General features: G+C 49.9%; 1 long non-coding RNA gene and 1 pseudogene across 2 annotated transcripts in view; one reads left to right on the top strand and one right to left on the bottom strand.

Annotated features, from left to right (window-relative positions):
* Positions 1 to 273: 273 nt before the first annotated feature.
* On the top strand, positions 274 to 3,090 carry LOC309638182 (GMP synthase [glutamine-hydrolyzing] pseudogene; annotated as a pseudogene). Its single transcript has one exon. The product of its transcript is annotated as a GMP synthase [glutamine-hydrolyzing] pseudogene (transcript).
* Positions 3,091 to 3,182: 92 nt separating this feature from the next.
* The window catches only part of LOC309638333, a 47,465-nt gene continuing 23,364 nt past the window's right edge, over positions 3,183 to 27,283 (bottom strand). Inside the window, exons 2-3 of the long non-coding RNA XR_014251082.1 lie at positions 22,714 to 22,802; positions 3,183 to 8,047 (exon numbers count right to left, since the gene is read on the bottom strand). This is a non-coding gene — a long non-coding RNA (uncharacterized lncRNA). The remainder of the gene's footprint in view (positions 8,048 to 22,713; positions 22,803 to 27,283) is intronic.

Here is a 27,283-nt window from a genome sequence, read left to right as displayed (position 1 = left end):
ATTACATGGCAATTTCACTATATGCCTATGATAGATGTAAATAACCTGAAGCGCATGGATCAGAGTAAAATACACAGAATTAGAATGTAGCTAAATAATGACAAAGTAATAGGTTTCAAACATATATTACATTTCTTTTTGATATTATAATTTAATATAATTTTAAATCATGGTTGTGTTTAAAAAGTAGCTGTCAGGATGCCTGAAACGGTTGGTTGTTTGGCCTGAGGCGACCCAGCCCTGGAGCCTACCCAGGCTCTTTGGTGGGGCTAATGGCAGACTCTGGGAGGGCTCAAGCCAAGAAGTATTTCCCAGAACTTCTGCTGCCAGTGTCCTTGTCCCCACGGTGAGCCACAGCCACCCCCTGCCTCTGCAGGAGACCCTCCAACACTAGTAGGTAGAGCAAATGAATCTAAAAAGTTATATGGAGTCCAGTTCCACCCTGAAGTTGGCCTTACAGAAAATGGGAAAGTAATACTGAAGAATTTCCTCTTCGACATAGCTGGGTGCAGTGGGACCTTCACTGTGCAGAACAGAGAACTTGAGTGCATTCAAGAGATCAAAGAGAGGGTCGGCACATCAAAAGTTTTGGTTTTGCTCAGTGGTGGAGTAGACTCAACAGTTTGTACAGCTTTGTTGAATCGTGCTTTGAACCAAGATCAAGTCATTGCTGTGCACACTGATAATGGCTTTATGAGAAAACGAGAAAGTCAGTCTGTTGAAGAGGCCCTCAAAAAGCTTGGAATTCAAGTCAAAGTGATAAATGCTGCTCATTCTTTCTACGATGGAACAACAACTCTACCAATATCAGATGAAGACAGAACTCCACGAAAGAGAATTAGCAAAACCTTAAATATGACTACGAGTCCTGAGGAGAAAAGAAAAATCATGGGGGATACTTTTGTTAAGATTGCCAATGAAGTAATTGGAGAAATGAACCTGAAACCAGAGGAGGTTTTCCTTGCCCAAGGTACTTTATGGCCTGATCTAATTGAAAGTGCCTCCCTTGTTGCAAGTGGCAAAGCTGAACTCATCAAACCCCATCATAACGACACAGAGCTTATCAGAAAGTTGAGAGAGGAGGGAAAAGTCATAGAACTTTTGAAAGATTTTCATCAAGATGAAGCAAGGATGTTAGGCAGAGAACTTGGACTTCCAGAAGAGTTCGTTTCCAGGCATCCACTCCCAGGTCCAAGCCTGGCAATCAGAGTAATATGTGCTGAGGAACCTTATATTTGTAAGGATTTTCCTGAAACCAACAATATTTTGAAAATAGTAGCTGATTTTTCTGCAAGCATTAAAAAGCCACATACACTATTACAGAGAGTCAAAGCCTGCACAACAGAAGAGGATCAGGAGAAGCTGATGCAAATTACAAGTCTGCATTCACCGAATGCCTTCCTGCTACCAATTAAAACTGTGGGTGTGCAGGGTGACTGCCGTTCTTATAGTTATATGTGTGGAATCTCCAGTAAGGATGAGCCTGACTGGGGATCTTCTATTTTCCTGGCTAGACTTATACCTCGCATGTGTCACAACATTAACAGAGTTGTCTATATATTTGGCCACCAGTTAAAGAACGTCCTACAGATGTTACCCCCACTTTCTTGACAACAGGGTGTTCAGTACTTTACGCCAAGCTGATTTTGAGGCCCATAACATTCTCAGGGAGTCTGGGTATGCTGGGAAAATCAGCCAGATGCCGGTGATTTTGACACCTTTACATTTTGATCGGGACCCACTTCAGAAGCAGCCTTCCTGCCAGAGATCCATGGTTATTACTTTTGATTTATTACTAGTGATTTCATGACTGGTATACCTGCAACCCCTGGCAATGAGATCCCTGTAGAGGTGGTGTTAAAGATGGTCACTGAGATTAAGAAGATTCCTGGTATTTCTCGAATTATGTATGACTTAACATCAAAGCCCCCAGGAACTACTGAGTGGGAGTAATGAACTTCTTGTTCTACTTCAAAAAAAAAAAAAAAAAAAAGATGCCTGAAACTTCAGCAATTGGTTCTGCCCTCATTAGTAACCCTGATACTCTTTGTAGCACATACCTACCTCAGGACCTTTGCACCTACAGTCCCCCCCCCCCACATGGTATGCTCTTTCCCCAGAAAACCCTGTGATTCCTTCCCCACTTCCTTTAGCTCCAGCTCAAGCACCACTTTGTCACTTATTAAAAGACATTCTCTGGCCATTCTATATAAATAGCAGCACCCTTTCCCTCAGCCCTTCCTAACCCCCAGCTCTGCTGTATTTTCCTCCAGAGCCCTTGACACCATGGACACTCTATTTGTTCATTCATCATCCATCTTCCCCCACTGAAATCCCCACAAGGACAGGGATTTCTGTCCACTGTGTTAACTGACCCCCAGTTAAATTATGTCTGATAGCAGGTACTAAACATAGATCCATAGAAAAAGTATCTACAGCTGTCCACATTCTACAAGGTGCAGCCACAATCATCTCATCTGCTCTTAGCAGCAGGGTGGTTATGACGACTCCCATTTTACAGAGAACTCCTTCCCCTACCACAGAAGGTATGAGGCTTTGGGATAAATTGACTTCCCCAAGATCACAGCTAGCCAGACAACCTGCCAGACCAGTATTCCATTCTTGTGACCACAAACCCGGGTTCTGCCCTCAATACTGCAATGCCTCTCAGAAAAGCAGGAGAGCTCCCCTGGGTGATGCACCCTTGAAGGCCCAGGATTCGCAGTCACACTATGTATTACCTCTCTTGAGCCCCCAGTGAAGTTCCTGGGACACACTAACTGCTCAATAAACAGGTTTCTAAGTTGAAGTCAGACAAGTTCTTTTCCCAATGCCCTCCCTCACCCTCGCCCTGCACGCTCCCAAAGTCCCATCCCTCCACCTACAAGATCTCCTCCACCGTTGGGAAGCTCTAATGAAGCTCTAGGGTGAAGCTTTGTCTGCTAAGGTTTAAGACATTTTTTCAGGTCAGATGTAATTGCAAGCATCCTCATCTCCTAGCACGCTACCTGGCACAAGAACATGCTCAGTAAATAAATCTGATTGAATGAAGTGTGTGTGTGTGTGTGTGTGTGTGTGTGTGTGTGTGTGTGTGTGTGTGTGTGTGTGTGTGTGTGTGTGTGTGTGTGTGTGTGTGTGTGTGTGTGTCTGTCTGTCTGTCTGTCTGTCTGGAACTCCACTTCTTCTCGGGGAGCACCAGAGGCCGGGTGTGGAGGAGTGGATGCATGTGCAGGTTGAGGTGGGGTTTTAATTATCTGCTCCCCACCTCTTCCGAAAATTACCTGCTTGTAAAGGGGAAATACTGACTGTTTCCTGGACACCTTTTTTTCTGGAGAGGACCAGAGGCAAGTTGGGGAGAATCCAGGCCTTCGGGGAACCCTGGGCAACAGGAGCTGGTTGTGTCCTCGGTGATTGCAAGGTTTCCCAACCTTGTCCAATGCTACCAATCACCTGCTGTAATCATTAAGCAATTCAAATTCTAGGCTATGGTTGTCACATTAGCAGACATCAGACTCACCTGGAGAGCTTGTTCAACCAAATGGGGGGGCCTGGGCCCTGGCCCTGGGGATTCCGATTCAGTAGCGCTAGTGTGGGACCTGACTGTGCAAGTATAACAAATCCTCAGGTGTGCCGGGTGCTGGCGTTCCTGGGACCACACTTTGAGAATCACTGCCCTAGGCCAGCTCCCTGGACCAGAATCTCCAGGGGAGGGATCGGTGTTTTTCACAACTTCCCAGGTGATTCTCAGCACCAAGACAGTTCAGGAAGCTGCTAAAATGTGAGGGCCACCTGCAGCCGAAGCCCCTGGGACCCTTGTTACGAGGCAGATTCCCAGGCTCTGCCTCAGTTCTGAGGAATCAGAACCTCTGGGCGGTGGGGCCCAGGAATCAGAATTGAACCATTACAGTTTGAGAGTCCTGACCCTATATACAGAGGAGTAATCACTTAGTAATCAAAGTGAACGCCAAACCCGGCTGTTTTCCAATGAAAGAACAATCCAAAGTTCGGGCAAACTCGAGTTGCCCTGGGAATCTCAACCTCCGCCCCCAACCCTCCCACCCCGGGGAAGTTTGGCCAGAGCCCTCTGGACCCTGGAGCTCTCTCTCTCTTTAGGTGCAAGAGCCACGGGGCACAATTCCCCAAGCACGCCGCTCTCCCTCGCGCTGCTGTGCCTTTGCAGCTTTGCACAACCTAAGGTCTCAACCAGGATGCTCTCTCCGCCTCCTGGCGTCTCTCACATCTCAGCCCTCACTCATCCCTCCGTGACGCTCAGTGACCTCCAGCCCGCAAGCACGCACTCCCCGGACTCGCACTGACCTTGCACGATTGTCTACTACTGCTCTTGCTGCAGGGACGGGGCCAACGTATTGAAGGATCACAGCCGTCCCCACCTTCCAGGGCGTTGGTCCTGCTTGGTGATGCCTCGGTTGTACTGGCCGTGGATAACAGGCAGGGAGGAACATTGGGACGGTTCTACTGAAACCGTGGTTAAATCCACTTCGCTTGCCTTCACTAATCCAGGTCGTTTTAAGACTCGCCTGTCCTCCAAGTGGCATGTAGCCTAAACAGTAAGATGTTTGCTCCAATTGTGTCCCAGGAACTTGGAGTCAGTTGCCTAGTTCAAGCTGAGCAGGTTAAGACCGGAAGGGATCCCCGACCCTTCAACTGGGCATGCGCGAGCGTCCTTGGTAAACCTTTGCACGTGTGGAGGCATATAGTTTAGTTACGCCTGCACAGAACAAAGATTATCACACCTTTTTCCAATCACCTTTCCCCCACGCTCCCCAAGCCTGAGACTGCCCTGCTTCTTTATTCTTTATCCCATAAATACCCCCGAGGCCCTTGCCTTCAGGTGAGCGCATTTGAGATTTCTCCTCCTGTCTCCTTGATCGGCTGCCTTGCAAATAAACCCTCTCTTTGCTGCAAACCCTCTGTGTCTCAATGTTTTGGCTTCCTGTGCATTGGGCAAAACAAACCTAGTTCGGTAACACTACCAGTGGAAGCATTGTGGAAGCATGACACAGATGGGCTGGAGTTCTGGAAAAAGCAAACCCATCTAGAGAGCATTTTCTAGAGGGAAGTGGAGGTTAAAGAAGACTTTTAAGGAGTTTGGGTCTCTGCTGTGAGATGTAATTCCCACCTCACTCCTCCCCCTTCCAGAGAATCTTCAGCAAAACTGCTCATTATTTGCAAAACCTTTTGGATGCAGGTTTTTCTGTATCATTACTGTGATGCTGTGCTGATATGTTCCTTAGATGGAGTCAAGAAGGCCCATTTTCAATGGGTCCTGACACTCTGTACTGTCCTGTATTAGTTATTGCTGCTTGACAAGTTACGTTAAGACTTAGTGGTTTAAAACAGCAATAAATATCTATGGTTTCTGGGTCAGAAATTTGGATACAGCTTAGCTGGGTGGTGCTGGCTCGAGATTTCTCATCAGGTTGTGGTTAAGATGTTGGTCAGAGATGCTTTCATCTGAAGGCCTGGCTGGGGCTGGAGGAGCCCAGGAGGAGAAGCAGTGGCTTCCCAAGGATCCCTCACACGGCTGCAGAGCTGATGCTGGCTTGGCAGGAGGCGCTGTGCGCCTCAGGGTGGCCTCTTCCTGGTTGCACGAGTGCCTTGAAGCTGGCTGGCTTTCCCCAGAGTGAGCAATTCAAGAGAAAGAGAGGCAGACGGAACAACGTCTTTTATGACCTAGCTTTGGGAGTCACACACTGTCACTTCCACTACATTCTATTGACGAGGAAAAACATCACTAAGGACATCCCACATTCAACGGAATTAGGCTCCCCCTTTTGAAGGGAGGAGTGCCAAAGATTCCGTGGGCAGATTTAAAAATACCCCAGTTGTCATGTATGGGAGACTGGGTACCTACTTCTGGTACAGAGGAGATGCTTACTAAATGTCTGGTGAACTGGACAGACAGCCCATCTTTCCCTAATGCCACTCTGAAGCTGAGATGGAACAGGAAGCAGCGGTGACTGGACTGGGGCAGCACTGTCTGTGGGCATCTCTAGCTGTCCGACGCTGCTCTTGGCTGCCGGCCTATCTGGGACATACAGAGCAGCCTTTCGCGGCCTGGGTCTCTGACCAACAGTGTCCTTCCAGCTCTGTGCACCCCTCTGGCTCCCAGCCTCCTGTGTATGCCTCTTACATGACTCCTGTTGACTCTAAAAGGCCTGCACAGGCAGCCACTTCCACATGGGGTTTGCTTCCAGGCCTGGATTCCTTCTAGAGGGAGACTATTATTCCACTGTGACATGGTAGGGACAGATCAAGGGGGTGGGAACGACCTTCCTCCAAGGCTACTACAATATGGACATTAATCAGACCAGCTCCTTTCCTCATAACCTTTATATGTACATTTCAGCCTCCAAGACTTTGCTTGTGCTGTTCCCCCACCCAGAATGCCCTTCCTTGTCCTCTCTGCCCTGCTAGATCCTGCTCCCTGGGAGGCAGTGTGGCATAGTGGAGAGAACACAGGCCTTAGAATCTAAAGGCAGGAAGGAACTCAAGGCTCCGCTTCACCATACAGTACTTGAGCACCTTGGACAAGTCAGCCCATGACCTTTCTGAGCCTCGATGTTTCCCATTTGTAAAATGGGTCTATTATACCACCTTAGGGTATAATAAGTCGTTTCTAGGCTTGAATGAGAAAACAGAAGGGAGAGTGCTCTTTGTGCAGCATAAAGCACTATAGGTAAGGAATCTTTATTTTTCCTTTTCATCCTCTTGAACCCAGCTCAGTTCTAACTCTCCCAGGAGAACCTCTTCACATTTATGACTCTTTCTAGCAATCACGTTTCAACCACACACACCTGCATTTAATCTGACACCCTCAAATTTTTCTTCTCATTTGTGTTGGGCCAGTTTCTGACATGGAGTGTTGAGTCCAGCAGGACTTGCCTGTGTCTCTACCACATCACACAGCACAGTGCGGGGTCCACCTGGGTGCTTTGAGCACCGTGCCCACAGACCACACAGGGGCATGCTGACTTTGGGGGCTCCTTTTTCTATTCTGCTGTCTGTGATCCTGTAGATCCCCGTTTAGTGGAGATTCTGTGCAGCCGGTCTCCAGCTTCCATTTAGTTTCTAATGGCCCACGCCTGTTAGTCTCATCAAAGAACTGCCTTTGGGAACTGCTTGGTCCACACTTGCAGTGGACCAAGTGCCTGGGAGTGTACACCCTCTCTGGCTGCTGGCAGTCCTTAGTCAATGACTGACCTGTGCAGAAGTCTGAAAGCCCAGCTCCCTTGCCTTAGAAATGCAGAGGTATAATTTATGCTCCAGAGCTCCCTCTGGGATGTGGCCTGAAATTGCCCCTTGCCTCGCCTTCCTCGTCCTGCTTCCCCGACTCCTTTGCAGCTTCCTAAAAACATCCTTTGCGCACGAATCCTCAGCTCCGGATTTACTTCTAAGGAACCTGCCTAAGAGATCCCCACCCAGGCTCCCATAAGAATGAGCAAGGTGGCATTGATAAGCCACGTGGACCAAGATCTGCAGAAAGGAAAGGGAGGGAAGAAAACCACGTCTCTTTTCCTCTTTTGGTTGCTTCCTGATCACCACCAACGCCACAACTGGGGAGAAAAAAGAAGTGATTCATTTTCAGTTTACATTTTCTTTAACATAACAAACTCCCGCTTTTGGAGGCTTAATTGGATCTATTCTTGGATGTGACAAAAAGTTAGTGGGAGATAAAAGGGGCACATCAAGGAAAAAAAAAACATTCCAAGTGAATAATTTAAGATCACATCCATAATTAATGGCATTTGGCATGTTTCCCCTGGAAGCCTAATCATAGTGTGGAATGTGCTAATTAGAGCGGTTTGGTGCAAATCAGTCATTGCAGGTGTGGAAAAGCTGCCTCTGTTCTTTTCAGCACTGGTGGCGGCTGTGACACTGGATCCTCAGGTGGGGTGGGGCTTGAGTAAATGATGGAGCTCCGTTTTGAAACGTCTAATGGTGTGAAACGAGTTTCTCTTCTTGTTGAGGAGGGGGACATGTATGCGGTATGTGGTGTTTGATGGCGGGACACGGCAAGTTGGAGCTGGAGAGACATTTTAGGTTAGTTCTTTCCCTCTCTTACCTTTGGGGAAGACAAGAGAATGAAACAGGGTCAGAGCTGGAAGGAGGGAAGTGAGGAGAGGAAGTAACTCCCCCAGCCCCTGCACCTACCCAACACCCAGTGGGATAGGGGAGATGACATGTTGCAGGGCCAGGTGCACCTTGGAAAAGGTAAGGCACCAGGGCATCTTTGGTTTACTCTTTCGTGTCCACGCTCCACCCCAGGAGGCTGAAACCACGCACTCAGCCCTGCCTGATGTCTGACTTCTGGTCAGATTTAGCACACGGGAGCCCCTATTTGAGATTGGAGGGAAGGAGGGAAGAGATAGGGAGCTCAGGTGACTTACTTCCCATCTCCTCCCTCCTCCTTGCTGGGATCTGCCTGACCCCCTAGAGCTGAGATTCCACTTGTTGTAGGTCAGCCCTCTACTCACAGCCTTCTCGTCACAGGGTCTCGCTGACCTGGGCTTCAGGGCCTGGGGCATCACATCCCCACCCTTCCCAGCCTGGTCTACAAGTGCTCCCCCTTGTGGGTCCCTCTCTACCTGCACCTTTGTAAACACCCCTTTAATAAATTCTCCTCAAATGATCCTTAATTTGAGGGTGACATTTCTTAACAGCTGTGTCAAGACCCTGAAAAAGAACTAGTTCACAAGAGTGACATTCTTTTTAAATGGAGTGCTCTCCCTTAAAAGCCAGTGTTTTGGCCAATATTCTTTGGCAGTCTTTATTAAATGCGTCCGTTATTTCCCTGCTGTCTGAAAGAGAAGTAACTACACACGATTGAAAAGCTACCCTTGTTAACTCTTTATGAACATCAACTGTTGTCCCATGGTGGGCACTGCAGGCTTTGGCGACTGTTATGGTCTGAATAGTGGCCCCCCAGATTCATATGTTGAAGCCCTAACCCCCTAATACGACTGTATTTGGATATAGAACCTTTAAGGGGGTAATTAAGGTTAATGATGTCATAAGAGTGGGTCCCTAATCTGGTAGGATTGGTTTTCCTAAAAGCATAGGAAAAGACACCAGAGCTTTCTCTCTCCTCCTGTGCCCACAGAGGAAAGGCCACGTGAAGACACAGTGTGGAGAGAGCAATCTGCAAGCCAAGAAGAGAATCCTCACCAGAAGCCAACCCTGCTGGCACCCTGATCTTGGACTTCTAGCTTCCAAAATTATGAGAAAATAAATGTCTGTTTAAGCCACGCAGTCTATGGTATTTTGTTTTGGCAGTCTTGAGGCAGGAGATAGATGGGCCCCAGGTTAGACATTTACAACTGGCCTCCCATTTACACTTCATGGGGCAGGAAAAAAAGTTGGCTTTGGGCTGGGCACTAGCCTCCTGTTTGCATTTCCTGGGACAGGAGATAGATGCGCTTCAGGTTAGACATTTAAAATCAGCCTCCTGGGACTTCCTTGGTGGTGCAGTGGTTAAGAATCCACCTGCCAATGCAGGGGACACGGGCTCGAGCCCTGGTCCGGGAAGATCCCACATGCCACAGAGCCACTAAGCCCATATGCCACAACTACTGAGCCTGCACTCTAGAGCCCTCGAGCCACAACTACTGAGCCCACATGCCACAACTACTGAAGCCCGCAGACCTAGAGCCTGTGATCCACAAAGAGAAGCCATCGCAATGAGAAGCCCACGCACTGCAACGAAGAGTAGCCCCCGCTCACCGCAACTAGAGAAAGCCCGCGTACAGCAACAAAGACCCAAAGCAGCCAAAAATTAATAAATTAATAAATTAATAAAAAATAAAATAAAATAAAATAAAATAAAATCAGCCTCCTGTTTACTCTCCAAAATGGAAGAAACTACAGAGACAGGGTAAATGTGGATGCCTTAAGATAACAGTCATGGCAAGAACAAAGAGGGGCAAAACCTTGTTTGAATAAAGGATCAAGGGATCTCTGCTTCCCCCCTCCTTGGGGCAAGGGAGACACCACACATGCGCAGAAAGGCTCCTTGGGGGTCAAAAGTCAGAGGACAATGCTAGGCCATGGTGAGTCTTGCTTCTCCCAGATGCCTTCACGTCAAGATCCATCTTGGCTGAGAGGTGCGTGTTCACCTGAAGGGAGGGTCCTGAGACAAATTAGCCGGGAGGACAAAACAAGATGATTGGCCAGAAGGAAGACAAAGACCTGGAAAACTGTCCCTTTATAAAGGATTTAAACTTCCCAAAGGCATGACTCTTTCTCTCTGGGTTTGCCCATGGGTCTTTCCACATGTACTCTGCTTTTAAAATAAACTTTTTACATTTCTCTTTACCTTCTGCCTCCTTGCCTGAATTCTTTCCTGACAAGGCAGGCAAGAGCTGGGGGTTTAGGGTGTAGCCTCTGGCCTCTGTGGTCTAGCAGTTAGGACTCCCGGTACGGGAACTAAGATCTTGCTTCCAGCTACTGCTTGCTGCTGCTTGCTGCAAGCTGCTGCTTACTGCTGCGTGCGTCCAAAATCAGTCTGATCACAGACTAATACAGAGACTCCAGGATATAGAACAGTTTGCCCTTGCCCTAAGTAGTTCCAAATTTCATGCCCACCCTACTCCGGTTTTACAGTTTCTTTGCCTTATCTCTGAGCTATTACCTCTTGTGGCCAATAACGTCACTACCTTTAGCATAGCCATCCCTTACTCACTTAAATCTTACTTGTTTCCTAGTACTAAACTGTCATGTGAGACCAGAAAAATAAAGCTCATTAGAATCATGTATAAAACAAGAGTTAATAGGTTCTGAGTGAGGGTCTGAATTGCTCTTCCTTGAGTAGCGCATGTATTTTAATGCAGAGACTTTATCATGAGGACTTTTTAAATGCCCGGAAGCCATTTTTTTCTTACTCTGGAATCCTTGTTATATTCTTGTACAGCTGAGGTTGCCAAATCCGTGGCCTAAGGAAAAAACGTGGTATCACAGTAACTTCTCTCTTTTCTTTTCTGAACTGGTTAGAACACAATGAAACTTCAAATTTTGTACGATCAGGTCTTACCTCACACCTGAGGATCCTTTGGCTTGAAATTATTAGAAACTTGGCTCCTGGCCCCTGCTACATGGCCCCTGGTAGGAGAGGGGCCTCTGGATTCATTTAGCCCAGTGGGTTCCTGGAGAATTTGATTAGCTCTCAGGCCTTGCATTAGCCATCGTTTGTCTCAGCCTGGACGGCCCTGCAGCCAGTTGATACGGGGCCGATTTTATGAGGCAACTCCCCTCCACCCTCCTCGGCTTGTAATGCTCATTGGCAGAGACAGCTAATCGATTGCTGCTCCTTGCCAGCCCCCCAGATATCGACTCAGGTCTTGGGAAGACTTTATAAAGAGTCGTCGGGGGGAATCTTCCAGTTCAAATTGAATTGTGGGCCATTAAATCTCTTTAGTAAAAGACTGAGCCTCATATCATATGCCAATGCACCTTCTGAATTTTTAACCTGCGCAAGAGAACAACCACCTTTCCTACAGCCATCTCAGCAGGTTCCGGGTTTTTTTTTTCCCTCCAGCAGATCTAGTTAATTGTTATGGATTTTCCAGCAGGTAAAAGAATTTGGAGTTTGGAAAGAGCAGGCTTTGTTTTCTCTTCTAAAGAAAACCAGTTCAGGTGGCTCTGCCTAGAGACACAAGAAGGAGGGAAGAAAGAAGGAAAAGGAGAGAGGATGGGACCTGGGGTGACTACCATCAGGGGCATCTCAGACAAAACTGGCTATTGACCAGATGCCACACGTGTGCACCCCACACATGCAGCTCAACACACACAAGCAGACCCACATGCGTGCACACAAACGTCCACACCAAAGGCACATATATGTACACAGATACACACATAACACATGTTCATGTGCACACATGCAGACACACGATGTGCACACAAACACACTTGTGCGTGTGCAGATGCCCAAACGTACACACATGAATGTACACACACCAGCTTCATCATTGTTAACATGTGACATTAGGTGACATTAGGTGAGTTATGTAACTTCTCCCAACCTTGATGTTCTCATCTATAAACCCAGAGGTAACCTGGGTCATCGTGCAGAATAAATTAGTCCATAGGTGAGAATCCTCAGGCATGCAATAGGTATTAAACGTCTGGCCCTGCTGCCTGCAATCCTTGGTGAGGTCTGTCATGGAATCAGAGATGGGAGGAAATTTTAAAACTCTCATTTTATCCAGGAGGACACAGAGGCCCCCATACACACTTGGATGAAGACACACTTCATCCAAGGTTACCCAGCGAGTTAGTAACAGGTGGGACTAAACTCCTGGTCTGCTTCTTTCTAGTACTGTTTTCTATTACGCTGCCTCCATCAAGGAGAAAGAAGAGGCCTGGCCAGCCACATGCTCAACCCCAACAAGATCACTTGTTTTTATTAACAACTCCCATTTGTGTAGCATTTTACTCTTTTCAAAGAGCCGAGGCTAATTAGAAACTGCAGTCCTCAGAGAGGCTGCCCTTGGCTTCCTGCGGGCGCCCTTGCCCAGGGTGAAGGGAAGCGAAGCTAGAGAATAGGTCTCATTTAATACGAAGACGTCACTCCCGGGTCTGACCTCCCGGGCCTGTGTGTGTGCCTTGAGAGGGCAGGGTCACCTGGGAACGGCCTCAGGCTCCCCTGCCCAGCAACACCATTGACTTCAGCAAAGGCAGCAATGCATTATGGGTGCAGGTGCAGGCCAGGCTGGGAACCAGAGCCCAGACTCACAACACAACATGTAGTCAGGAGTGGAGGAGGAGCCAAAGTCAGGAACACCGGCGTCGGAGTTAGGACAAGAATTTGATTTAGTAAATATTGCCAAGCACTCTGCCCTGTCTGGGAATGGTTAACAACACACACAAGGTGTGTGAGGCTGGAAACGTCCCTGGCTTTGCGGGGCTCACAGTTTAGTCACATTTGAGCACTCACCACTTGCCAGGTACTATTGTCAGGCTCTCCATGTAATCACTCATCCAATCTTCAGAACAACTCTATGAGGTAGGGTCTGTCATTATGCCCATTTTACACACGAGGAAATGGAGGCAAAAAGAGCTTAAGTCTCTGACCCAAGGTCTAAGTAATAGAAATAGGATCTGAATCCACACACCAATGATGCCACTGTTCATTTGGGTTCCCCTACACAGGCCTGAGTAAGGACTTGTGTGCAAGTAGCTTATGCAGGAGCTGATCCTGGAAAACTCAGGAGGAGGAGTAGGGAAGTGGGGCAGGGAAGGGAAGGAAGCCAAGACAGACAAGCATTGACGATCAGATCCCCAGCTGATCCTGCTTCATCTTGCTAGGAGCTCTAGAAGCCAGTGCAGAACCTGCACCTTGGACTTCTGTGCCCATGGAGGTGAGGGAGCTGGGGCATTTATACACCTGCTCCCGTCAATCACGGGCTGAGCTACTCTTGGGTTGTTTATTCCCCAGCTCTTCTAGCCTTCCATGAAGGGGCACAAAAGGCTTCCAAGGCCAAGGAACGCTCTCAGCCAAAAAGTTAAAAGCATCTGGAAGTGGGCTGTCGTGTACCAGAGGGGATAGGGGAGGGGGGCAGTGACAGTTCAGTGTGGCCACCCCAACATTCTAGATAGCAGAAGAGGATAGGGATCCTTGCCTCCAGCTCAGATATTGAAGCAGGTAGACCCAGAGGGGTGAGCGATTAAAGATCTGAAATACCTGGTACATGGGGTGATGTCCCCACCTCCCCTCATCCCAGCTTACAGATCAGCCCCTGCAACCTCAGTCCATGAACTTCCCCAAGTCCTAGCACAGAACCTTCCTGTCAGGCCTGAACATGGGGAACTTAAGTTCAAGGATGAGACAAAGACCTCACCTGATCCAACAGCTTCACCTGTCTTACCCCTGCCCCCACCCTTGACTTTGAGAGGCACAACACCACCTGTGTCATGTACATGTCCCTAATTCTCCCACCCTGGCAGGGGAGCTCCCGCAACGCAAGACGTGTAGGCAGGAGAGGGAAGGAACTGGATGTCCCACTGCAAAGGGCCGCTTGCCCCCAAGGTTGTGAGCCCTGATACACTGGAAGCAACAGCCCGGCTCAGGAGAGGAGAGCTGGCGGCGATGAATACATACATCCTTGTCTGCTGTGAATTGGTGTAAGTGGGCTGTTCTGTTGGCTGAGTATTGGAGAATGCCAGTGGAATGTGGAGACAAGTCAATAGACATATGTAACAAGAAATCATTGCATTTAAAATGATCTCCCCCTGCAGGCCTTGGGAAACTGTCGCTATCAAGGAAAGAAGTGGGCCTCCGCTGAGCCGGGAGATGCTCGTGGGCTTGGGCGGCTGTGCGATCCTGCGGACCAGACCGTCCTTCCTCATCTGCTCAGCAAGGATTTTTCAGGCACCGTCCAGGGTGACCTTGGCACTGGGATGTGGACGAGGAGCAAGCATGTTCACGGTAACTCCCTGCCCAGGGAAGGGTCAGAGTTATTCTTGATCTGCTGGAGTTTACATACATATTTTTTTATTCCAAGCGCTCAGGGCAGCACTGACATCCAAAAGCCTGTGGCCTCATGGAGATAACAGTTTCCTTACCTGTAGGTTGGGGATAATAATGACCCCCAGAATTGTTATAAGGAATAAAGTCTATGAAGTATCTAATATGCAGCACATGCCTGGCGCTGGGTGTTACTGTAACCATCACTGAGCTGCTCATTGTCTGTCTCCCGTCTGGAAAGGGGGCTCCATGAGGGAAGAGAGGTGCTGTTGACTTCCTCTCCGCCCAGGCCGTAGGGCATGGCAAATTGTGGTTTTCGGTAAGCAGTGAATGAATGAATGAATGAGTGAGTGAGTGAGTGAGTGGAATTGTGACAACTCCTGATACATAGTAACCTCGAGCTTTATTGTGTAATAAGATTTTAACCTCAGATTAGGTAAATTCCCCTGTACTTTTCTCTCAAACACCCATCCCAATCCTATTTACTAATATTTTCTATCATCATTTGCTTACTAGCTGTCTGTTCTATTAGAATCAAAGTCCATGAGGGTGGGGTTGTGTCTTCCTCTTCACTGTGTATCCCTAGGGCTGAGCATTCTTCCAAAGCTGGTGCTCAATGATCGATGGAAGGGAGGAGTGGAAGACGGAGGGATGGAGGAAGGGAGGGAGAGAGGGAGACAAGGAATATGAAAAGTGGCAGAGTGACTTGGAAAGCTGTAGGCGCTGAGCACCAGAGGCTTTCGCTGCCCTTGTGATGGGCAGGCGGGGTCCTCGGCTGAGACTAGGGGTGGGGGTAGAACAGGTCTGCACGGATGAGTCTGTGATCAGGAATGAGGCTGCCCTGCTTGACTCTGTGAACCTCTCCCTTGCTCCAGCCCCCAGCTTGGCATGCTGTTCCCTCAGCAGCCTCTGTGTTTTCCCAGGGAAGAGAGTTGTGGTTCGGTGCCTGCTAATGCCTGTTAATGATGCCTGTTAATGAACCTGGCCCGTGGAGGGATTTCATTTCCTCCCTGCAAAGGTCACTCTCTTCCCCCTACCAGGTGGAGGGGTGCACAAAACGGAGGGGGACGAGGCAGCTTCTCGGGGGAGCCCCACTGCCCAGCTCCCTAGGACCTGTGCCAGCTTTGCACATCCCTGGCTGCGCTTGGAAAAGGCACCGAATGTCCCCGTTTGTCTCTTGGTAAAAAGCTGTGTTTTCCACCTTGTAATTAGTGTGGCTCTGCTTGCAACACCATGTTCCTTTAATCACCAAAGGGTAAGCTTGCAGTTAGCATAATGCAACATGTTCCTGCTCAAACACACAGGCAGGAGGAGGACAGAGAGAGAGAAGGGCTGAGCAGTGGACCCACAGGCAGCATTCTTGCCTGGGAGAGAACAGCCATCTTCTGGGGCAGAAAGCGGACTGGAGCATTGCCGGGGGTGGGGGGGTTGGGGGGGGTGGGCGGGGACAGATGCTGAGAAGCCAGAGGAAGGGACAGGGAAGCTCCTGGCCCTGCCCTCAGGAGCCCCAGTCTGAGGGGGAGACAGGTCCCTTGACCTCAGGGGATCCCCAGACTAACGGCAGAAGGAAGGGATGTAAACTCCATTAAGCTCCTACTGTGCACAGGCTAGACGCCCCCGCCGCCTCACTTTACCCTGTGGTGTAAGCGGAGCTACTTGTCACACACCAAGGGGCATCACTTGTGTGGAACACAAGGAGGGTGGTGCCCTGAAGGTGGCTCTGGGTGTAAGCATGCCTTCCGCCAACTTACAGACAAGAGGATGGGAGACAGAGGCTAAGCCCAAGGACTCACAGCTGAAAGCTCGGAACCAGGATTTGAACTTGGTCTCTGAACTCAGGTCACGTGCCGCTTGGGTAGTTCCTGGCGCGTGAAGGAAAGTGGGACAGAGAGAGAGCAAGGCCTCCCTGCACATCCCACATCTCAGCTGGCTTGCCCTGAGACAAAGGCTCACAGGCCTGTGGGCAGTTTCCCGGGAAATGGTCCCTGCAAGTGGGATGGAGTGAGAAGGGGAAATGGCACCAAGAAGGGGAAAAGCAAAGCCAAGTTTGCATTGTCAGATTGGCCACCTGGGTGGGCAACTGGTTCTGGACCCCACGGGTCATCTCAGGAGTCTTGGGGCACGTGTCTCAGAGCTGCACACCAGGAGATGAGTGGGAGGAAAAAAATTCTCAGTGGCCGCCACCCCCTCTTGACCAAGGGTGGCCAGTGCTTCCTGGTTGCAGTTACCTGAGCACCAAGCAGGTACTCCAAGCAAGTACTCCCATGATGGATCTGTTTCTTCTACTTTCACCTTTGTATTCTATTGCTTTTGCTACAAGTTAAGAATGTTGCCTATAGCTTGAAATATACAGATAGCTCATTCTCAAGGCTCTGACTTTTAAGGGTATAACACTTTTCCATTCATACAGAGATAAAAAGTTGCAGAACAGAGAATAACATTTGTCTTGTTAGAGGTTTATAGGAACATTGCCAGGGGACCTACAGGGACAGCTGCAAGAACAAAGGATTCTGACACCAAGGAGCTTGCAGCAAACAATCAATCACACCCTCTCCCCTTTTAGTATAAAAGAAGCCTGAATTCTAACTGGGGTCAGATGGTTCTTTGGGACACTAGTCCACCATCTCCCTGGTCTGCTAGCTTCCTTGCTCTGCTAGAACAATGAAGTCACTGTTCCTTGCCCCAACACCTTGTCTCTCGATTTATTGGTCTGTCATGCAGCAAGCAGTATGAACTTGGACTGGGTAACACCAGGAGAGCCATGCTGGGGCCTCAGAGAAGCCCTGGGCAGGAAGCAAGAGATGCAGGTCACCAGCAGAGATGAGGGCTGCAGGGCTGCACCTGCAAGAAGCTGGTCCAAGCCTATCCGAGACCCTGAGCAGTGGCCAGAGAAAGGGGCCTTGCCAAGCAGCTGAAAGTGATGAATAAACAGTGTCTGGGATGCAGAGACTGAGAAGGAGTTAGGAAGTAAAAGTCTCATTGGGAAGTACCACTTGAGATGGAAAAGAGAGAAAGCAGACTGGACAGGGGAGTCTGCTTTGGGAGCTAGAGCCTACAAGGACCCAGTCTTCTAGTCCCTAACAACAATCTGAGATTCTGTGATGGGGACATATATCACAGTCCTCTCGGCCCCAAACAGATGCAGTGGTAGAAGTTCCTAGCTCAGAATTCTGCCATCCTTGGCCAGGAAGGATTCTGATTTGTGGTGGAGGCTGCTAGATGTCCTCATTCTCTCTTTCTTCCATCTTCCTTAGTGATAGCATCCCAAATTTTTTGCTGGGCACATAGACTCCTGGAATAAAGTTTATATTCCCATCTGTCTTGCAAGTAGGTGTGGCCATTTGACTGAATTCTAGCCAATAGGACATAAGCTAAATCAGCATAGACAGCTCTTTGGAAGTCTTCTTAAAGGGATAAGTGCCCTTCTCTTCCTCATTTCCTTTACTTTGCTGGCTGGAATGTGGCTGAGATGGCTGGAGCTCCAGCAGCCATAATGGATCACACAATGAAAGCTGTGTGCGGAGGGTGAAGGGGCAAGAGGATGGGTCTTAGATGCATATAGAGCTGCCATACCAGCCCTGGGCTACCTACTTCTGTAATTGATTAATGTTAGACAGAAATGAATGTCTGTCTTGCTTAAGTGACTATCTGGGGTTTTCTGTAATTATTTGTATATGTATCTATCTCCCTAGTGTGGGGACTCAGGGAAAGCAGGGACCTGACAAAACTTATTTCTCTTTGTGGCTCTTGCCCCTAGCGTGGAGGCTGTCATAGTGTTTGCTGAATGACACACTTTCATTCCCACCTGACTCCTGGAAAGGTGACCTAACAGCCTCCCTCTAGTCTCATATTGAGAGGGCAGAATGGAATCCTAAGCTGGAGGCCCAGGGTCCAAGCACCCAGTTTGGGCCACACCCTGCACCACTCAGTTCTACTATTCAGGAGGCCTAGGGGCAAGAGACAGAAACCATGACCCTCGGTGGGGAACCCCTCCAGAGGCACATGGCCCAGTGAGCAGTGGCCTGCTGCAACAGGCTGAGGGAGAGGTGTCCGGAAGGGCTGGTAGCTCTTGAAACTGCCCCGCTCTCTCTTGCCTCGTGGACTTTGCACCTGCAGGTCCCTCTGCCGGGCATGCTTTTTCCTTCCCCCAGCCTCCCCCATTTTGCTCGCCTGGATTACTTCTCCCAGATTTCAACAAAACTACTCCTTCCTGGAAACTTTTCTTGAAGCCTCACCCCCGGTGAGCGCTCCCGCGGCTGTGCTCACCCCATCTTAGAAGTACTTTCCATACTGCACTGTGCCCTCCGTGAGGGCAGGGACTGCATCCCCTTTCTTGTGGAACCTGGTGCAGGTGGGCCCTCAGGGAGGGCTCTTTGCGCAGCCTCTGAGCCTGCCACAGGAGGAGAGCTTGGAAGTCAGGTTGCTTGGAAAGGACCGGACAGCTCAGTGCCAGCCACGCGTCCCAGCCCTGTGCTTCCAGCGCTTCAGCCATCTTCTCCCCTCCCTCCCCTCTCCCCCACCCCCCTCAGCAATGCCCTGGCAGGACTGAGTGTTTTCTGCTCTTGGTAACCTGTGACCAAAGCCACTTGCAGCTAATTAGCACTGGCTGTGTGTTTGACCCCTGCCCCTGGCTGGCACAGACCACCCCAGCTCATTCCCATTTAATGGGCTCAGCACCCGCCTGGCAACACCCCGTCTCTTCCCCTTCACATGATTGAGCTTCTAGCCTGAGGATTTTTTTCTTTTTTCTTTCTGGTTTGCTTCACTTTATAATGAACACTTTCTTCTGGCTGTTCTCTTCCCTCCTCCACTCACTGTGTGTGTGATGCTGGCTTGGGTCCCCTAAAGACAGGCTGAGGCAGTCGTGGGCCCTGCCCCTGGGGAACCTTTAGTTGGGGCTGACACGATGATGTGGAGGGACAAGGATGGGGCACAGGGATGCGCAGAGGGAGGGACCCCAGAGAACATGTGGTCCAAGGTCTACCCACTGTGCAGAGGAGAAGACTGAGGCCCAGAGAGCGTGAGCAAGCAGATCAAGATGACTCAGTGATCTAAAATGTCTTAGCCCGGGTCCCCCTAAGCCCCAAACAATGCCTGAAACAAGGTCTATGGATATGGGAAGAAACAGAAGTAGGGAGCCGGGAAGAATGAAATAGGAAGGAGAATAAGCCAGTCTGAGTGCTTTACCATCACACTGGGGGCCTCTAAGTGCTTCTAAAATGTCTACTCAAGGTGGGGGTGGGGTGGGGTAAGAGGGCACTATTTATCCTTCAGCTTCTGGCCATCACTGGGCAATGGTTGCCTCATGCCATGGCGGTGTCGACATCCTTGCACTTTTTAAGGTTGTTCATATGTCTGCATGCTGGGCAGGCTCTAGGCAGCTATTGCCAAGGTCAGGGGAGGGGTGTTGTGAATAGCTGATTCCCACAACAATGGCTATGATGAGAAGTTGGGCTGAGAGGTTGGGCACACGTTGGAGCTGACATATGATGGAGCTGTGCAAGGGCAAGAGAGCATGGCCAACTGCCTCACTCAGGGATGTGTTGGGCAGCAATGATCAGAAAACCCAACTTCAGTGTCCAAAAAAGAGAAAACTTCATTTTTCTCCCATAATAAGACTAGGTAGGTAGCTACCGGTACAAGTTCAAGGACGTCCGCCCTGAAGTCTGAGATTTTCTTAGTCTTTCTGTTCTCAGCCCAGGATGGTTGCTGAAGTTCCAGCAATCACATTTGCATTTTCAGCAGGAGAAAGTGGAAGTATGGTGGAGGGGAGAGAGGCAGTATCTTTGTTAGGTCAGCAAAAGCTGTCCCCATGATCCCTCCAGCACATGTTGATTGGCTAGAAGGGTTGTCACTTAGTACCTTCACGTGGAAGGGAAGGGGGCTGTAACGAGGGCTGGGGCAGCCAACCAGCCATCTGCCATCCAGACATGGCCCCGTTTCCTTTTTCTTTGTGCAGCTGCTGTCCTGTTCCCCTGTCCCCACTACACACTTCATTTGTTGCTTCTAACTCATGGCTGGCCCTGGTCTTTGGGACAATTTAGGCATATGTTGGATTCTTTTCACTGAGACCAGACAGATGAGAACAGATGGAAAATAACCATGAGTTGCTCCATTTTTTTCTTCCTCCACTTTTATCTCCCTTTGAAAGAAGGAGAAGCCCCTGGGGGAGACGAAGCGGGCATCATCTGATTCCATCAATGACTGAGCACTGGCCGTCATGAGAAGGGTGTATTTTCATGTGGCTGTTCCCCTCTCCTGGCCAGTGGGTTTTTTCACCCAGTGATGAGCCTAGAGGGGGGTGCTGAGGGGAGAAATGAGATCTGGGCTCCTGCAGCTGTCCCTGTGTGTGCTTGGGACACGGGGATGCTGGGCAGTGAGGGGTCCCTGCCAGCTGCACACCTGACCCAAGCACCATCCATCCGAGGGCTTTGGTTAAGTTCAAAGTCCTGAGCAGTTATTCAGTCTCCTCCAAACTCCAGATGGGCAGGGGCACTCATGTCCCAGCCTCTCTAGACAGCTTAGCAGGAAAGCCTTTGTCTGGACTCCCCAAAAAGCCAACCCTGACATAAGAATTCGAGTGACAATAAGGGAGCTGAGAGTAAGACAAGGAATGGAAGGAGCCCACGGACAGTGATATCATCCTAGGTCCCACTGTGGGCAACAGAGTCCTCTGGGAGACCCTGTGGAATGGAGCTCAGAGTTACCCACCGAGGGATAGGGAGCTGGGGTATGTATACACCAACTCCCTCAGTTACCGGTGAGGGCTGCTCCCAGGGCTTGCTAACTCCTAGCATTCTGGCTGTCAATGTGAGCAGGCAGAACAGAATCCAGCTGCCAGAGAAAGCCCTCTGGTGAAGAAATGCAGGTGGTGCCAATTGGGAGCTAATCTGGGAGCGGCTAAAATGGTCAAGGCCGGGGCCAGCGGGTGGAGCCCCGACAGTGGCTCCTGCAGACAGGCGGATGTCCCAGCTGGGCACATCTCAGTGGGCACTACCAGCATTTTGGTGGAACGATTTTTCTTGGGTGGAACAAATCGCTCTTTGTAGGATGCTGGCATCCCAGGCCCGTCACACTTCCTCGTCACTGTGACAACCAAAAAGGCCCCCCCCCCACATTTCTAAGTACTCTCCCTCAGTTAAGAACCGTTAAGAATGGTTAAGAACCGTCAATCCAGTCCAACCCCTTTGTTTTCCAGATGAAGGCAGGTACTTGCCCAGCAACACGCAGCTAGTTCTGAGAGGCGGAGTCAGACCTGGAGGGCAGGTTTCCTGAGTCGTTAACTTGCTTGTTCCCAAAAATATTGGGACGGTTCAGCACTCACTCACTCATTCATGCATTAATCAAAAATTATTGAAATGTCCTCTCTGAGCTCTGGGCCCAGTGTCCCCTCACTAGCCTGGCACCCTCCTGCTGGGACCCAGACCCCTCCTGCTTATTCCAGCCTCCCTGGAGGGGGCCGTGTGCCCTGTGGCTGACGGGCTCTGTGTCAGGGGAGGGCCCGTGGCTACAAGATGGGCTGGCATGGGCTGTCGCTGGATGGGAACTTCACTCTTGAACAAGGCTTCCCCGATGCCCTTTCCTGCTGCTGACAAGGGCCCCGCAGCTGCAGTGACGGTAACAAGGCCCTTAAGTAGGGAAGAGAATGCTTTGGAGATGCTTCCCGCAGCCCTCTCGTCCCTGTCTCCAAACCATCCCTCTGCTGTCTGCCCGCGGCACCTGCAGCCAGGCTCCTGGCCACTCTCCCCACTCCAGGCCCCTGGCTCCTCTGTGATTGGCAGCCCTGCTCAGCCTGGCACAGACTCCTGGCACCGGGTGCCCTGTGAGCGCAGCGCCAGCCTTGGAAATGATGGAGGGTCCCTGGCTGCTGCACCGAGGGGCCTGGTTACCCTCCCTCCCTGTCTCCAGCCAGGATCCGCCCGGCCTGGCTCCCTCTGCTCTGCTAAGGGCCGGGACCAGATGGCGACTTATCAGGGCTGATTTACAGCCACAGCTAAGTCGGCTGAGGATGAGGCGTGGATGCCAATGGGCCATGCCCTGACAGAGGGGCCTGCAGGGTAGCGATGGGGGACAGAGTGGGGAGAGACAGGACGTGCCCCAAGGAGAGAAAGTGGGACAAAGAGCGAAGGAGAAGCATGGGGCCGTAAGAGGAGAGAGAGGAGTGGGAGAACAGAGTCTGGGAGACGCGAGGGAGGAAGCAGCACAGCCGATGTTTATGGGGTACTTACCATATGCCAGGCCTGCATTTTCTCATGGGCTTTGCTTTAGAGCCGGGCCGTCCAATCTGGTAGCCACTAGCCCCAGGTGGCATTTTAAGCTAAAATTGAAATTAATTATAGTTAACTATAATTGAAAATTCAGTCCCTTAGTCACACGAGCCACATGTCAAATGCTCCATAGTCACACGCGACTGGTGCCTGCTGCTTCGCACAGTGTGGATACAGAACATTTCCGCCGTGGCAGAAAGTTCTATCGCACAGGCTGGCAGAGGGAAGGCCGATATCAAACAACAGCTGAAACTTTCATGTTGCTGATACACACCTGTATCTCCATCCATCCATCTACCCACCTATCTATCTGTCTACCTACCTATCTACATATCTATCTAACATCTACAGCGAATCTATATCTACATAGATATCAGGCACTGTTCTAAGAACTCTACATGTAATAATTCATTTATATCAACCCTAGATGGTAGGTATTTATCTCAAAGGTCAGCAAATATTTTCTGTAAAGAACCAGATAGTAAATATTTTAGGCTTTAATATTTTAGGCTTTGTGGGCCCTGCAGTCTGTCACAAATGGCTCCATTCCACTATTGTAATATGGAAGCAGCAGTATGGGGGTGGCTGTGTTCCAATAAAACTTTATTTATGGTCACTGAAATTTTAAATTTCATATAGTTTTCACGAGTCACAAAATATTCTTCTTTTGACTTTTTTTCAACCATTTAAAAATGTACAAGCCTCCTTAATTTGTGGGTCAGTCAAAAACAGGAAGTGGATTGGATTTGGCTCATGGGCCTGATTAGATCACCCCCATTTCACAGATGTGGAAACTGAGGCACAGAGACACCATCTGGGTTGTCTGAGGTCACACAGATAGAAATGGCAGAGCTGAGATTTGCACCCAGGTAGTCGGGCTCCAGAACCTAGGCTCTTAACCTCTTGACACATTAATGGACAAAGTCATTTCAGGTAGTGGTGATTGCTGGGAAAAACTATAAGTGTGACATGGTAGCAACTGGGCGTGGGTGGGTGGGTGGGGTGGACACCTGTAGGTGAAGAACAAGGAAGACTTTGAGAAGATGCCTTTTGACTCAAGACAGCGATGACCAGAAGGATCCAGCCACAGGATAAGCCAGAAGAGCAACCTAGTCGTGGAAGGGACAAACGCCATGCCCTACAGCAGGACCACAGGCCAGTGTGGCTGAAGCACAGAGGCACAAAGGCATAGAGAATGAGAGCAGAGACGGACGTCACCACAGTTTCATGAACCATGATAAGAAGGCAGTATCATAAATGTGATGGGTCCTTCGGCATTTTAGCGGAAGAATGATTGACACGATTCACATATAAAACCAAAGAGAACCCTGGGTGCATAAAAGAGGTGGGCAGCTAGTTAGGAGGCTACTGCAACCACACACACAAGCAATGAGTGGCTTGGAATGAGGCAGGGGCTGTGGAGACATAGGTACAAGGATAGTTATGGGTGATGTTTTGTACTGGAACCAATAGAATTTATTGTTCACATGGATATGAGAGGAGAGGGAAAAGCCTGGAATTGCCTCCTAGTCTGGGGGTTTGAGTGATGGGTGGAAGGTATTGCCATGTAGACATCGGAAGGACAGGACAGGACCAGGTCTGGGGTGGGGAAATCAGGACTTCTGCTTTGGGACATGCTAAGTTAGAGATGCCATTGGACATCCAAGCAGTGATGTCAAATAGGTGGTTCTGTATTGGAGTCTAGAGCCCAGTGGAGAAGCCAGGGTGGGGGATATAAATCTGGGACCAAGGAAGATATGGGCAACAAAGAACAGTGGGTCCCGGAACTGCACACAGCCTCTGTGGGGGGCGTCGAGATGGAGGCTCCAGCAAGGGAGAGAGAAAAGGAGCAGGAAGCAGAGGGAGAACCACGAGTGTGAGGTCACAGAAGCCAGGAGAAGAGAGAGTGTAAAAGATCTAAGAGAACTTAAGAATATGTCAAAAGATGCAGGATGGTCCAGCAAGATGGAGATAGGTGACTAACCAATGGGATTCAGCCACAAAGAGGACAACGGTGACCTTGAAAAGAGCAGCTTCCATAGGTGGTAGAACTAGAAGTTTCCAAAGCATTACCTCATGGTTAAGTGGGGTGCCAGAGCAGGACAGGGGTGAGGAAGGCGGCATGGGAGAGTCCCGTGGCCGGCTGAGGGCAGCGGGAGTGAGGTACAGGCCAGTCTTGGGATGCTATGACTCCTCAGGTGGGTGGCATTCTGGGAGCTCCAGGAATGAGCTCCAAGTTCCCCGAGTTGCCTGAGATGCACCTTCCTGAAACCTCTACTGCCCCATCTCACGCTCCCTCCACACCCAGCCCTGCCCAAGGTCGTGTGGCTGGGCCACCAGGCACCAGGGCATGGCTGGCACATGCTGTTCTACAACAGACCTGGTTTGTTTTCCCCACTCACCGGCGCCATCTCCAGGTAAACTTTCTCGCCTCCTAAAGGGTGGGGAGTGGGGGTCCCGTCTTCTTCTAACTATCTGCCTGGTGTCCCAGGGTGAGGGCTGCCCTCCAGCCGTGGGGTACACTCCGTGCCCAGAGGCCAGGTCACAGCGGAGCCTGTGCAAGGCTGAAGATCACTGCACCCACCAGGGGGAGGGTGCAAGAGTCAAGCCTTCTTTTTCCTGCAGGAGCCACTGACCACCTCACAAGGTCCAGGGCAGGAGGTCACCAACGACTTCCCCTCCTTCCGAATACTTGAAGGCAGAATGCCTAGAGCAGGGGTGGGCAAACTTGGTCTGCAGAGGGCCACACAGTAAATATCGTAGGTCTTGGGGATCCTATGATCTCTGTCACAACTACTGGACTCTTTCTTTTTGGCTTGAAAGCAGCCACAGACATGATATAAAACTTTATTTACCGAATCAGGCAGTGGGCTGCAGTTCTGCTGACGGGTTAGGGAACTGGGGTGGGAAAGGGTCTCAGGGGGAGAGGGGTGGGCGCTGGGCTCCAGCAGAGAGGATGAGAAGGCCTGGGAAGGACCTCAAACTGGGCACTAGAGGTGAGGAAGGGCCCTCGGAGGGAGGTGACAAGATAGACAGTCTGATGCCTACTCCTGAACTTAACTACTTTTTGGCAGGAGGCAGAGGCTCTAACCGGCAGGTATTGGAGAGACCAAGAGCAGGCAAGGTGGGCGTGTGCACCTGTGTGGGGGGAGGGGGCCAGCAGGAAGGGCTAGCCATCTAGGCTGGAGGTGGCTTCATGGGCTGCCCCATCAAGCCACCTCCCCCAGGAGCTGCAACAATTGTTTCCTGTGGTTCAAGTCACCGCAGGCTTCCAGCATAGAACAAGCGTAACCATTACCCCTTCCCACTGAAATGGCAGTAAAGACGGTCCAAAGGGAGTGTATCCATCCCCTGCAAGACAGCAGGGAGCCATCCATGGACCAGAGGTCTGAGAGGAGAGCAGGGAGTGATTGAGTCAGATCAGCGGAGAACCCAGAGCAGAGAGGCAACCCGCCAAACTCACCAGGGCTTAGAAGGACAGCAGGGACGGAGAGGCTCCTTCTTCTCTTGCAGCCGACAGATACGAGGCCAGAAGAGGAAGGCGGGTCAGAGTCAAAGTGATTAGTTGGGAGACTGTCTACAGAACAGCTGTGCAGTCAGCTGCCCCCAGGCCCCAGCGTGGAGAGTGGCTGCAGGGGTGATGTTTACCCCTGGCTGGAACCGGAATGGTGCCCTGGGAGAATAATTTCCTAAGACTTCTGGGATGTAGGTGTTAGCCTCACACCGTCACACCTTCCTTCACGCGTCAACATTCCATGCTGTGCACGTTCACAGAGTTTACAGGAAGGCCTCTCATTCTGGGGACTTCTGATTCTCATTTTATCATTTTATACCCTTCTGTACTGTTGGATTTTTTTTTTTTTTTACTGCAAGCATGTATTACATTTTAAAAATTTCTTAAGAAGAGCTAAGATAAAATATTTATACCATATTTAACAAAATACTAATATTTATACTATTTGAAGAGTTTTCATAAATAATCATAAAGGCAGCACTATAAAAATGCGTAAGGAATATGAACAGGCAATTTACAACAAGCAAAAGGCTGGTGTGTCATACAGAGCCCAGACGGAAAACAGAGTTCACCCCCAGATGGTTCAAATGATGGCAATTACATAAAGGATCAACTTATGGGGGGTGAACAGGGTTGAGGGAATGAGCAAGGGATGGCGAGGCCCCCAGAGGCCAGCCAGCGTAAGAGGCTGTCACCACTCACAGGCTAAATGGACTTCAGTCCCACGAGAGGTGAGGTGTGCGGAGGGGCTGCCCTGGGGGAGCTGTAGTCTTAGAACAATGCCAACGTCGGAGACATGGGGCTCAACCAGGGAAGAAATACCCCGACCTCTCTCTCCTACCACCCTTCAAACTGCTCACCCAGCATTCCAGAAAAACACTCCAGAGGCAAATTCACACATAAAATCTTCATTATAGCATTCCTTATAATAGGAAAGACGGGAAATAATTTTAATTAATGTCCATCAATAATAGTGATTATAATGTTGGTAAAGATCATGAGAGCTAATAGTTTTGT

Source organism: Balaenoptera physalus (assembly GCF_965194825.1).
Source record: "Balaenoptera physalus genome assembly, chromosome: 11".
NCBI lineage: Eukaryota > Metazoa > Chordata > Mammalia > Artiodactyla > Balaenopteridae > Balaenoptera > Balaenoptera physalus.
This window is presented reverse-complemented; position numbering and strand designations above follow the sequence as displayed.